This window comes from Haliotis cracherodii, unplaced genomic scaffold, assembly GCF_022045235.1.
Source record: "Haliotis cracherodii isolate W230 unplaced genomic scaffold, xgHalCrac1.p SCAF_31, whole genome shotgun sequence".
In the NCBI taxonomy this organism is placed as follows: domain Eukaryota; kingdom Metazoa; phylum Mollusca; class Gastropoda; order Lepetellida; family Haliotidae; genus Haliotis; species Haliotis cracherodii.
This window is the reverse complement of record NW_027266288.1, coordinates 144,386-144,857: the sequence shown is the minus strand read 5'-3', so window position 1 is coordinate 144,857 and position 472 is coordinate 144,386.

The following is a 472-nucleotide window of genomic DNA, read 5'->3' as shown; positions in this document are numbered from 1 at the left end:
AGAGGTGCTTGTGGAATATCCTGCAACTGAAACAATTTATAACACGTTTTAATTATTGATTCTTCTGTCTGGAGATGTCTGCAAGAACATTTTCGTAATAATATTTATTCAAACTGTCTATTCGCAATTACAAGCCAGTAAATATGTCTGAGCTGTAGCCGGTTAAAACAATCCTTCTCAAGGTGTCTTGTAGCAAGTGTGTCTTATCTCAAGGTGTCTTATATCAAGCCGAATCAGTTTAATTTGAAAGGGAAGTCCAAAGACTGGCGATAACAGTGTGTATGCTACTCATACATTTACGCACTATCCCGTAATTGGCCCATACAACTGATCAAAACTTATGTGGGAAGGGCGTGTACTATAAGAGTGTATGTTGCAGCGCTAGGAAGTAGTGTTTGTGGAAAACCGTTATTTACCATTCAAGATAGGTAACTCAGTAACTATTGAATCTAACTGAAGTAGAAGAGAAAGA